Consider the following 12,044-nt stretch of genomic DNA (forward strand, 5'->3'; position numbering starts at 1 on the left):
ACTTTGAGCTTAGTGTTGGCTTTACAACATTTCATTGTTCATGTTACCAGGAGCATATCAGAAACAATCATTTACACTGAACATCACCCATTGAGATTTGTGGAGAAATTTAAGGACAAAAATTCCAGCTTGTTTAGATGGAGCTTGTTGTTACAGCCATTCAGTTTGAAAATCGTACATGTGGCAGATAGCGAAAACATGACTGTCGATGCATTGTCGAGACCCGAATGAAAAACGAACACGTTCAATGGCAGGAGTAAACAGACAAACAGAATGTAGTAGATCACGTTTGCGTGATTATTGTTAATGTAACGTATATGTGTGTTATAAAGTACTAAATTTAGGACTAATGGTTTTTAAATGAAGTCCTCTTTGGATATTGATTCTTCTCCTTTTTCAGGGGGGAGGTGTGATACGCAGCTTCTCTCTGGTTTGGTTTGGTTTTGGCAGTTTGTCTATTCACTGAAAGCAGTCAGACAGTTGTAAACTGCTGGACCCAATGAAGCAGCTCCATGCTGATCCTCTCTCTGACTTCTCTCCAGTATGACCCTGTGTTTAATTTTACCTTTTGTTCCAAGAGAAGTCTATGAGGATTGTTGCAAATATTTGGAATAGCATCATGAAGTTGGGATGAGCTGCTGGGTTTTTCAGATATGTTAAGTTAATAGTCCCAGTCAGGGAACTCGTGTTCTATGAGGTCCACTTGGCTGACCTCATTACAGTCACTGCAAAGAAATAATGATATATTCCCAAAACAAGATGATGAGTGGTTTGGAGGGCAACTTGCCAGTTTTGTGTTCTCATCTGTCTGCTGCCCTTATCTTTCTGGATGGAAATGAATCTGAGTTTTGATCCTGCTGCAGCAAGCTTGGCATGTCCAAAATGTTGATCAAATTCTGACGAGAGTTCAGAAAAATTCATTTAACACACTGTTTATTTATTTATTTCTCTTTATATTGATTGATTATTTTATCTGAATCAATCACAGATGCATCTCAAACATTCAGTGCAACAACGTGTTCTCTCTGTTTAACTGAAAACTCCTATCACCTTGTCAGATCCTTTTAATATGGCAGTACAGAGAGTCTGCTCTTAGAGTCATAGAGTCATAGAGATGTACAGCATGGAAACAGACCCTTCGGTCCAACCTGTCCACGCCGACCAGATATCCCAACCCAATCTAGTCCCACCTACTAGCATCTAGCCCATATGCCTCCAAACCCTTCCTATTCATACACCCATCCAAATGTCTCTTAAATGTTGCAATTGTACCAGCCTCCACCACTTCCTCTGGCGGCTCATTCCATACACGTACCACCCTCTGCATGAAAATGTTGCCCCTCAGGTCTCTTTTATATCTTTCCCCTCTCACCCTAAACCTATGCCCACTAGTTCTGGATTCCCCGATCCCAGGGAAAAGACTTTGTCTATTTATCCTATCCATGCCCCTCATAATTTTGTAAACCTCTATAAGGTCACCTCTCAGCCTCCGACGCTCCAGGGAAAACAGCTCCAGCCTGTTCAGCCTCTCCCTATAGCTCAAATCCTTGTAAATCTTTTCTGAACCCTTTCAAGTTTCACAACATCTTTCCGATAGGAAGTTCAGAATTGCAAGCAATATTCCAACAGTAGCCTAACCAATGTCCTGTACAGCCGCAACCTGACCTCTCAACTCCTGTACTCAATACTCTGACCAATAAAGGAAAGCATACCAAACGCCTTCTTCACTATCCTATCTACCTGCGACTCCACTTTCAAGGAGCTATGAACCTGTACTTCAAGGTCTATTTGTTCAGCAACACTCCCGAGGACCTTACCATTAAGTATATAAGTCCTGCTAAGATTTACGTCCCCAAAATGCAGCACCTCGCATTTATCTGAATTAAACTCCATCTGCCACTTCTCAGCCCATTGGCCCGTTTGGTCCAGATCCTGTTGTAATCTGAGGTAACCCTCTTCGCTGTCCAATACACCTCCAATTTTGGTGTCATCTGCAAACTTACGAACTGTACTTCTTATGCTCGCATCCAAATCATTTATGTAAATGTCAAAATGTAGAGGGCCCCGCACCGATCCTTGTGGCACTCCACTGGTCACAGGCCTCCAGTCTGAAAAACAACCCTCCACCACTACCCTCTGTCTTCTACCTTTGAGCCCATCTGTATCCAAATGGCTAGCTCTCCCTGTATTCCATTAGATCTAGCCGGGAATCTTGTGGGAATAAACATACTGTTACTTTTTTCTTCAAAGGTAACAATGGTCCAGTCCTTCTCCAGTCTCCGAGCCTGGAAAGTATCATCAAGGATCACACTGCCCGGTTACAGTGCACCATGAGGAATGCCACAGTGACACACACCAATGTTCACTGGTACAGACTGTCCCAAAAGCAAATTCTGGAGCCGGTTTTAACACATCCAAGAAGTGGCTCCACACAACAGTACCCAGGATTCACAGAGCGATTCCAATCTTCCAGAGACTCCTCTAGTAACAGCTTCATTCTGACCATCAAAAGCGTGCAGCCTAGTGACGCTGGGGTCTATTACTGCTCAGTCTGGGGAAGGATCTATGGGACAGGAAGCCAGCTCAATATCACCAGTAAGTAGAGTTTACATGACAATCTCCTCCAGTAATAACCTCTTACCCAATGAATGAATGGGACATCAGTTTGTGATCAAGAAGATTGAGGAGCTCTTGAAGAGTGATCACAGAGGTGGATTCTCTGTGGTGAGGAAGCTGAGCTCAGGTTCAGCAATTTATTTAATTGTTTTGTGAGATGTGGGTGTCACTGGCTGGGCCAGCATTTATTGCCTCTCCTTAATTGCCATTGAGAAGGTGGTGCTGAGCTGCCTTCTTGAATCACTGCAGTGACCCATTGGTTGCCATTCCTGGATTTAGGTCGGGCTCCGACACAATCTATTAAGACCCTGCTAAACGGTTCTTCAAAAACTGCAATCAGTATTAAAGGTGAAGCTTTAATTGAGGGTTGGAGATTCCCCAAGTCCTGACATTGACCAGCCTGTCTGGTAAAATGTAACATCTTTCTATAATCCTGACTACTAAAAATGTTTTAAGATTTTTGACTGTGTGTTCCTCATCCTTAAATGAGCTGCCATTGGAATTTCATGAGTTAGTTTATACAATTTCATTCTGGTCTCAGATGGAATGACCACCCAATGGATCACTGTCTATTCCTCATCACCTGGCATTTGGAATCATCTTTATTTCCTCATTACTACATTGTCTTTCAAACAGTAACACTCAGAGACTTGCTGATTTCATTTCTGAGGATAAAAACAGAAATTTCTGGAAAATCTCAGCATCTGTGGAGAGAAATCAGAATTAATATGCTGGGTCCAGTGACCCTTGTACAGAACTAATGGCAATGAGGAAAAATGATGGTTTTTATCCAGAAAATGGGGTGGGGAGGAGGGTGAAGGTAAATGATAGATGGAGATAGAGCCAGTTGGACAGACAAAGAAGGGGGTTATGGCCAGTCTGGGGGAATCAGCAGCTGCTGATTGGGACAGTTAATGGCTGACAATGGGTAGTGTATGGTAATCATAAAGCCTGGTTTATGGGGGAGGGGGAAAGCATGGGAAAAGATGCTCACACTCTAAAATTGTTGAACTCAATATTAATTCCAGAAGGGTGCAGGGTAACCAAGTGGAAAATGAGGTACTGTTGTTCCAGCTTGCTCTGAGATTCACGAGAGCACTGCAGTGAGACTGAGACAGAGATGTTGGCCAGGGAACACGATGGTGTGTTGGACTCGCAAGCAACTGGGAGATTAGGGCCTTTTTTGCAGACAGAATGGAGGTCTTCTGAGAAGTGGTCATCCAGTCTGCGTTTCATTTCCTAAATGAAGAGGAGCCCACATTGTAAGCAGTGAATACAGTTTGTCTCATCACAGAATACTCAGAGGCCTGGATAGAGTGGACAGGGAGAAGATGTTTATCGGAGAGAGTAGGATCTGTGACACAGCCTTACACTGAAGGGACAATCAGTTACAGCTGAGATGAAGAGGAATTTCTTCAGACAAAAAGTGGTAAATCTGTGGAACTCATTGCTGCAGAGAGCTGTAGTAGAGGCCAAGTCATTGCGTATATTTAAGACAGAGATAGACAGGCTCTTAAGAGCAAATGGCTCAATAGTTATGGGGAGACAGCAAGACAATGGGATTGAAACATATTAGCCATGATCGAAAAGCAGAGCAGACCTGATGGGCTGAATGGCCTAATTCTGTTCCTATATCCTATGTCCTTATGGTCTATAATCTCATGGTTAGTTTGAATAATTAACCCCACTGGTTCACTCTGATACTCTTACCATCTGTCCTTTCTCTTTAACTCTTAAGATGCAAGTGTCCCAGTCCTTCACCAGTCTTCCGTCCTGGAACGTGTCACCAAGGGTCATACTGTCCGGTTACAGTGCACCATGAAGAAGGCCACAGTGACACACACCAATGTTCACTGGGACCGGCAGCAATCAGGGAATAAGAAGGAGTGGGTTTTAACATATGACATGAGGAACATTACACAATGGAGCCCAGGATTTACTGAGCGTTTCCAGTCTTCCAGAGAATCCTCCAATAACAGCTTCATTCTGACCATCACAAACGTGCAGCCCAGTGACACTGGGGTCTATTTCTGTAAAGTGTGGGGAGACATCAGTGGGAATGGAACCCAGCTGACTGTAACAGGTAAGTCTTGTATACCTGAGAATAATCTGATACAGTAACCATTTCCACATGGATATATTGGAGAGGGAAATGTGTTAAATTCCTCTGGTAAAAAGTAAGCAGAGATCTCAATATGAACATAGAACAATTCTCAGCTTTTACTCACAGATAGAATAAACTGTTTCTTCTCTTGGACCAGTTCCTCAATCTCAAACTCTTTCTCTTCTGTCTGTCTTTCTGCTTCACCATCTCATTTGTTCTCAGTGTTGGATTTAACATTCTCCTGTCTCTGTCTGGTTTTGTTTCATTCATTCTTGGGATGGGGCCTTCACTGACCGGGCTGGTACTCGTTGTTCATCGTGAACAACCCTTGAGAAGAAATGTCTTCTCTGCCACAGGAAGCAGCTGAGGCCAAAACATTGAATGTCTTCAAGGAAGAGTTAGATATGGTTCTGAGGGCTAAAGGGTTCAAAGGGTAAGGGGAGAATGTGGGAACAAGGGACTGAGTTAGATGATCACCCATGATTATGTTGAAAGGTGGTGCATGAGTTGAATGGCCTACTCCAGGTCATATTTTGGATGTTTTGAGAAGGTCATGGTGAGCTGCCTTCCTGCGCTGTTGTGGTCCTTTTGGTGTTGGTACACTGGACCTGGTGCATTGAAGGAACGATGATGATGATACACTGTATATATCTGAGCATAAGTCGATCTCATGAAAAGGTCACCCTTACTTTTTGTCGACATATCCGGAATTTTCCATGTAAAAGTCAACCCTAGTTCTTCACAATTAACAGTTCAACATTGATGAGTCAGTGTGCCTGTCCATTGCACTCCACTCCGGCTTTCCATTCTGGGTCTTCCAGTCCACCAGCCATTACACTCCGATCCAGATATTCAGAATTACTGTAATTCTTATTTTGTTTTATTTGTTTTGACTTTAATTTTGCTTCTGCCAATGATATATTATGAATTTTGACCGGCATGAATTTCAGCCCCTCAAATGTGATATCCCTGTAATAGTCAAACCCATAAATTTAACCGTAAAAAATAGTCAAAAAAATTCAACTGTTACTTGAGTATACAGGGGGAACCTCAATTATCCGAATGAGATGGGCGGGCACTATTTCGTTCAGATTATCAATTATTCGGTTAATCAATTAAATGCCTTTCCTCTAGGGCTCGTAGTTTTTAAATTCTGCTCCTCATTCAGGAGACTGCAGCAGCACTCAGCGTGTGAGACCCCTCCCCCAACACCGCGCCCCCAACTCTGTCCAACCCTGCCTCCTGTCCACCAACCCCATCCTACCCCGACACCCACCCCAACCCTGTCCAACTTCTGGCCCCCAAATCCCATTCAACACGCCCCCCCCCGCCCCACCCCGGCCTGCTCCACCCCAACTGGTACCCATTGTCTATCAGTGTAAAAGGGAGTGAATATTGAAGGTGTTAGTTATGGCGCCAGTCAGGTGAGCTACATTCTTCTGCATGCCATGAAGCTTCTTGAGTGTTGTTGGAGCTGCACCCATCCAGGCAAGTTGTACCATCATCCTCCTGATTTCTGTTTTGATGATAGCTAGTTAAAAATCACATACCACCAGGTGAAAGTCCAACAGGTTCACTCGGAAGCACTGGCTTTCAGACTGCTGCTCCTTCATCTGGTTGTTGTGGAGTATAAGACTGTAAAACATAGAATTTGTTCCTCATTCCCGGATTGCCCTTAAACTGAGTCACTTGCCTGTTCATTTCAGAGGGCAGTTAGATAAAACCAAATTGCTGTGGGTCTGGAGTCACATGTAGGCCAGACCAGGTAAGGATGGCAGATTTCCTTCCCTGAAGGAGATTAGTGAACCAGATAGGTTTTTACAACAATTGATGGGAACATCAGGAATTAAGGTGATATGTTTCCAGCTCTCAATTAGCCTGGAATTGTTATGTATGATTGTGTTATGACTCATTTGTAAGTAAATTCAATAAAGAAGCAAATGGTTAGTGCCTTGTTTGGAGAAGCTGTTGTCCATGAGAGGTCTGGGTAGTATAAGGAATGACTCTGTAATTATCTAATGCTGTGTTCACGTAGTGAAACTTTCGGTGCCAAGGCTGCACACAGGAGCTCAACATTACTCCATCAGCCGGTATTTATCGTTAATTTGAGAGTTTAACAGAATACAAACAGATTGGTTTTATATGAGCTGGTATTCCTTAGACATTCACTTCCATGAGTCAGTTCCACATTAAAACTGGATCTGTTTCTCAATGTCATTTAAGCTGAAGGTTAAACTGGGTTCCAGTGTAACTCATTAAGATGTGAGTAATTTATCCGGGAAATTTCAAACTCTCAGCTCTCAAGACTTTAGGCCATCATTTCCCACAACCCTCTGCAGCTCCTGTTCTGTTCAATGACACTCCCATCTCCTCCTCCGATGTCCTTGTCCTGAGCTAAACCCTTCCTCCCCCCCACCCTGGTTACTCCCTTTCTTATGGCCCTCATTCATTCCCTTAGACCAAGAGACACAGACAGAGCGACGTTGGAACAGGAGGAGGCCATTCAGCCCAACATACTTCCTCCACCATTTAATTAAATGATGGATGATCTGATATTAATCTCAACTCTACATTCCTACATATCCCTGTTCACCTTTCACTCCCTGGGTCATCAAGAATCTCCCTTCCTCTGCCTTAGAAAGATTTCAAGATTCTGCATCCACTGCTTTTTGATGAAGGGAATTCCAAAGACTCACAACCCTCTGTGAAAAAAAACATTTCCTCATCTCTGTCTTCAACGTGCACTCCCTTATTTTTAAACTCTGCCCCCTAGTTCTAGATTCTCCTTTCCACGTCCACCCGGTTCAAGGCCCCTCAGATCTTACAGGTTTCAATGAAGGCCCCTCTGAGCCCAATGGGATCCAGAGTGAACACATCTGGAAGAAGGGTTTGCAGCCCGAGGAAGTTTGGATCCAAGTGGAGGAGCTGGAGTCTGAGCTGCAAACATTATGTCACATCAGGGAAGGGGAAAGTTCCCTGGAAACATTTTTCCTAAGGGTTCTCCTACATCTTGGATTCGTGAATTGGAGATTAGTCGTGGATCAGGGACAGGAAGCTGTGACTGCAGGTGAGGACAGTATGGGTCCCAGGTCTTTCTAACAGTGAGACCAATGTCACAGGTTTGTGTTTGGGACCTGACCCCAAGGATTCCCCGACCCTGGGATAATAACCCGGGTCAGGAATGGAAGGGAAAGTCTGAGGTTCCAATCAGAAGGGCCTCATTTTGCCCATTACTGACTCAATTTCAGGCAAGTGCAGTCAGGGATTATCTGGCTCAGAGACAGAATCAGAGAATCATAGAAACATTCCAGTGTAGAAGGAAACCATTCAGCCCATCCTGTCTGCACTGACTCTTCAAATGAGCATCATTCTCAACTGCCAATGTCCTGCTCTCTCCCCACAGCCTTGCACACTGTTAGGATACAGAATTGGATGTGCAACAGTGAATCAGAGAGGGTGTCCTCAGGGAGCATCGATTACAGGCTGTTTGAAACTTTCAGCATTTTCCTTTTGGTTTTTGGTGAGAATGAAACTTTTTAAATGGCTGCTCAGTCTATTCCAATCAGTCAGCTGTGAGCATTGTGAACTTCTCCTCTCGATAGTTTATTCACAAAATGAATCACAGCAGCAAATTGTAAAGCATTCAACTGATGGATATGTTTCAAATCATTCTCTCTCAAATTACAAATAGCAATATCCAGACTGGAAGCTTCAGTTCCTTCTCTGCAAATCATCATTTAACCAGGAGGAGACTTTAGAAAATGTTACAAATCCAGTTACCTTATTTTTTTCTCTTCAATATGAACAGATCCATTCGCTGATCCAGTCCTTATTGAGGATCATGTAGTTAGCAAGGTAGCAGAGGGTGAAGCTGTCAAGTTTCAGTGTGCCGTGTACAATGTCAGTGTGATTGACACTGATGTCCACTGGTACCACCAGCGACCTGGCAGCAACTGGGAGTGGGTGATAAGCCACTTTGTGAATGGCACCCACACCAAGACTCAGGGTTTCCCTGATCGTGTTCAGCTTTCCAGGAATATCAGCAGGAACAGTTACATTCTGAGCCTTGTGAATGTGACTCTCAATGATACTGCTGTGTACAGCTGCAGTGTGTGGAGCTACATCTATGGAGCAGGGAGCCAGTTCATTGTAACTGGCAAGTAAATGGGAGGGAACACTGGTGTGAACAGGGAAGGGAGCACCCAGCTGCTGTGCTTCATCAGTGGAAGGGCAGAATGGTCATCAAGGCCAGGTATTCCCAAGGCTGGATGGGGAGTGGCTTGGAGAAGAACTTGCAGGGGTGGTGTTCCCATGTATCTGCTGCCCTTGTTCTACTAGATGGAGGAGGTTGCGGGTTTGGAACGTGTGCCGAAGGATGTTTTGTGGATTTCTGAGGTATATCTTGCAGATAGTGCACAGCAGGGAATCAGTGGTGGTGGGAATGGGTGCTTGTAGCTGTGGTGGCCAATGGTCCAGTTGCTTTGTCCTGGAAAATGACAAGATTCTTGAGCATTGTTGGAACTGCCCCCATCCAGGCAAGTGGGGAGTATTCCATCACACTCTTGACTTGTTGATAGTGGGCAGGCTTTGGGGAGTCAGGAGGGCAGTTACTGCCCTGAGGAACATAAGATTAATGTTGTTGGCAATCTTGAACATTGCTCAGACTGAAGTGACTGTGTGTGTGACATTCTGAAATTTTACAGAAGAATCTTCCCATGGTATTCTCTGGACTTCAGAACCCATTTTAATCATTGGCACCATTCTGGGCATCACTGTCTTGATCTGCATTGTCCTGCTCACATTTTTCCTTTGGAAACAAAAGCTGTGTTCATCAGTAAAGGACTCCTCACAAGGGTAAATCACATTTCATCTTGGTTTGATTCTGTCACTTCACAGTCATTATTTTTTGACATTGAGGGTGATTGTTTTTAGTGAGTGCTGATATTCCCACTGTAGCACACAGATCCATTGCAAATGGTGGGTCAGTGACTGTCGAGACCATGCCTTACATCCAGATGCCCAATCACTGCCAGTTTGCTCTATCTCTGGTATCACACATCCTCCAGTGCCAGGCCACAGGTACCTGCTGGTGACAGTCAGAAAGCTTTGAATGGGTCAAGCATTAGACATCCCCTGCAGGATCCCCATTAGGTACTGGATCACTTACCCACCGAGCCCAGTGTCAGGGTCTGTCTTGGAGGCTCACTTGCAGTACAGTACCTCCAGCTGGGATGAACAAGTGAGTGCCAGACCACTCGGTCCAACAGCCCCTGCTGTCCTTTTGCTTCCACATCAGCAGAAAGCCCAAATCACATTTCCCTATGCTGTTCCCCCATCCATTCAATCCACTTAATCCTCACACCCCTCTCCAAATGAATCCTCAACATTGACATCAATCCTCCACCTGCCATTAGTTTGGAGTGACTCCCACACCCTCCCCACCTTCTGGGTGAAGACATTTCCAGAACCCATGGACTCGATCTGTTTGTATCCATGATCCCTCATTCTTCACCCCCTCAATCGTCTGTTTCCACCTCATTCATTGTTCCTTCAAAGGATTTCAAAAATATGATCATAGTCATAAAGTGTGGTTCATCCAATGATATAAAGACGTTCTGAAGTCTTTCTTTGTAATTCCATTTGATGTACTGGGCAGCATCCCAGTGAGTTGTTGCCCATAAGAAATAGGAACAGGAGTAGGCCATTCAACCCCTAAAACCTGCTATCCATCCAATAGGATCATGGCTGATCCAACATTCCTCTCATCCATTCTCCTGCCTTTCTTTATTACCCCTTTTCCCCAGCTGATCAAGATCTCCATCTCAAAACTTCAAAAACTCTGCCTCCACAGCTCTCCATGGCAAGGAGTTCCAAAGACTCACCACCCTCTGAGAAAAGAATTATTCTGAGACTATGCCCTCTGGCACTAGACTCTCCCATGGGGGGAAACACTCTCTCAACATTAACTCTGTCAAGCCCCTTAAGAATCCTGCATGTGTTAATGCGATCACCTCTCATTCTTCACACCTCCAGTGAGTAGAATCCCAATCTGTTCAGGCTTTGCTCATAAGCCTGAGGGTTAATCCTTGCTCACTCTCACTTTTCGCTGGTTCTTGTTCCATTACAACAAAGTCGCTGGTAAATGATTGGGGTTATTGTTATTTTTCAATCTGTTCTGACTCCTCTCTTGGCCAGTTGAGACTTAAACCCAGATGATCTGTCTCAGAGACAGAGATACTGCCCCTTCACAGAGACCCCTTAACAATCAAAGCTGGACTTGAACCAGAAATTTTTGATCACATCACAAGTCAGAGGAAAGTCACAAATCTACTTGCTGATGATTTGCTCCAGCTCCATTCGAACATTAGTTTCTTTCTTGGTCTGTGCCAGCTGACAGTGCTGCAATGTCTTGAAGAAATCTCTCCCTTCCACAGTCGGGAACAACAACAACTTGGCCAAGTTTCCCAGCATGCCCTCTAGTTCAGTCAAATTCTTTCCTTTGTTGTTCACATAAATTCTGCTCTTTTTAGAAAAATATCCAAGTTTTCAGTTCATCCTTTTCATCTTTAAACTGGTCTCGAAAGTCCATGGTGAAAAGTATAAAATCCATCATCCCCGAGACTGTGAAGTAGATAGTGTTGTTCAGTGGTAAATGTGCAATAAATCGAATGTGTTGCATTTATTTAGGAGTCCTGTTGAAGACCAGAACGTTGTGTATACAACAGTAAATGGTAAGCAAACTAATTCTACCATTATCACAACATTGGGCAGGAATTACTCTGTTCCAAACATCCATTTTACACAGTTAGATTCTTGATGTCATTGATAAGCTCACGGTTAGAGCAGCTCATTTGTCTGATTGACACAACGTACTATAATGGGGAGAAAGTGAGGACTGCAGATGCTGGAGATCAGAGCTGAAAATGTGTTGTTGGAAAGGCACAGCAGGTCAGGTAGCATCCAAGGAACAGGAGAATCGACTTTTCGGGCATGAGCCCTTCTTCAGGAATGAGGAAAGTGTGTCCAACAGGCTAAGATAAAAGGTAGGGAGGAGGGACTTGGGGGAGGGGCGTTGGAAATGTTTTAGGTGGAAGGAGGTCAAGGTGAGGGTGATAGGCCGGAGTGGGGTGGGGGCGGAGAGGTCAGGAAGAAGATTGCAGGTTAGGAAGGTGGTGCTGAGTTCGAGGGATTTGACTGAGACAAGGTGGGGGGAGGGGAAATGAGGAAACTGGAGAAATCTGAGTTCATCCCTTGTGGTTGGAGGGTTCCTAGGCGGAAGATGAGGCGCTCTTCCTCCAGCCGTCGTGTTACTATGGTCTGGCAA

At 44.4% G+C, this 12,044-nt stretch overlaps 1 pseudogene; it reads left to right on the top strand.

Annotated features, from left to right (window-relative positions):
* Nucleotides 1-12,044, top strand: part of LOC122552560 (immunoglobulin superfamily member 3-like) — a 201,646-nt pseudogene that overhangs the window by 123,201 nt on the left and 66,401 nt on the right.

The sequence above is a fragment of the Chiloscyllium plagiosum genome, unplaced genomic scaffold, assembly GCF_037043375.1.
Source record: "Chiloscyllium plagiosum isolate Xiang-an unplaced genomic scaffold, Cpla_swu_hap1 HiC_scaffold_10, whole genome shotgun sequence".
Classification (NCBI taxonomy): Eukaryota; Metazoa; Chordata; class Chondrichthyes; order Orectolobiformes; family Hemiscylliidae; genus Chiloscyllium; species Chiloscyllium plagiosum.